The sequence below is a fragment of the Eurosta solidaginis genome, chromosome X, assembly GCF_040869045.1.
Source record: "Eurosta solidaginis isolate ZX-2024a chromosome X, ASM4086904v1, whole genome shotgun sequence".
Taxonomy (NCBI): Eukaryota; Metazoa; Arthropoda; class Insecta; order Diptera; family Tephritidae; genus Eurosta; species Eurosta solidaginis.
In genome coordinates, this window is record NC_090324.1 from 86173499 (window position 1) to 86174831 (window position 1333).

The following is a 1333-nucleotide window of genomic DNA, read 5'->3' on the forward strand; positions in this document are numbered from 1 at the left end:
TAAGAGATGTGAGAACTGACTTTTTTATATAAAAAAGGGATTCCGAACCATCAAAGCCCGCCATACAAAATCACTGCAGTCAAAAGCCAAAGTAGTCAGAAAATATTCTAGTTAATTGACTAGAATTTTGTGGGGATATTCATACAAGTCAGCTTTTGGATAGTTCATTGACTATAATTTTGTGGTGTTATTCATACCAGTTAGTGTATGAGTAGTTAGTTGACTAGAATTTTATGGCTTTCATCATGCTTTAGAATAGTTCATTGACTAACTTTCTGGTGTTATTCATACTACCCTGCAGCCAAAAGCCAAAGTAGTCAGCAAACATTCTAGTTCATTGACTATAATTTGAATAGTTCATTTAATATAATTTCGTGGTGTTATTCATACTAGTTAGTGTATGAGTAGTTAATTGACTAGAATTTTGTGGCGTTCATCATACTAGTCAGTTCTAGAATGGTTCATTGACTATAACTTTGTGGTGTTATTCATACTAGTTAATATTTGAATAATTTATTCGACTAGAATTTCGTCTGTCGGACTCGAGGACTCGTTTTTTTTTTTCATTAAAATTCAAGATGTCGAACATCAAAAGGAAGAAGACCGGAAAGCTACGTGGTCGTGTGAGTCATGGGCATGGTGGTATTTGCAATCACCGTAAGCATCCTGGTGAATGCGGTAATGCTGGTGGTATGCACCATCAGCGTATAAACTTCGACAAATACCATCCTGGCTACTTTGGTAAAGTAGGTATGAGAAACTTCCATTTGCGTCGTCAACATAAATTCCTCCCAACAAATAATTTGGACAAATTGTGGTCACTGGTTGGTGCTGACAAAATTTGGGGAATTGGAGAAGGAGAAAAGCAAAAAAGTACCTGTTATCGACTTAGTGCAATTCGGTTATTGCAAATTGTTGGGTCGTGGTCATCTGCCAAAGCAGCCTGTGATTGTAAAAGCAAAAAATTTCTCAAAAAAGGCTGAAGAAAAAATCAAATCAGTTGGTGGTGTCTGCTTGTTGAGAGCTTAATTTTAAGATCCTGTTTCCAATTTCGTGTGACCATTTAACATGAATGGGTTTTAAAATAAATTAAAATTAAAAAAAAAAAAACATGCGCGAGTACTTTCTGTAGCCATTTTGCAACACATACTTCAGTTGACAATGCTAGATGTCTTCCGAATCAACGGGCATATAAACACAAGCATGACAAGTCGCACCTCACCGTTACCTCAACAAAGGTTAAGAAGCCATTGAAAAGGCCAAGCCTTCCATATCAATAGTCCCAGACGGAAAACCTATGAGGATTCCAATTCACCTTGACCATAAGGGCATC

General features: G+C 36.8%; 1 pseudogene; it reads left to right on the top strand.

The window, feature by feature from the left end:
• Positions 1–578: 578 nt before the first annotated feature.
• On the top strand, positions 579–1029 carry LOC137234222 (large ribosomal subunit protein uL15-like; annotated as a pseudogene).
• Positions 1030–1333: the final 304 nt, after the last annotated feature.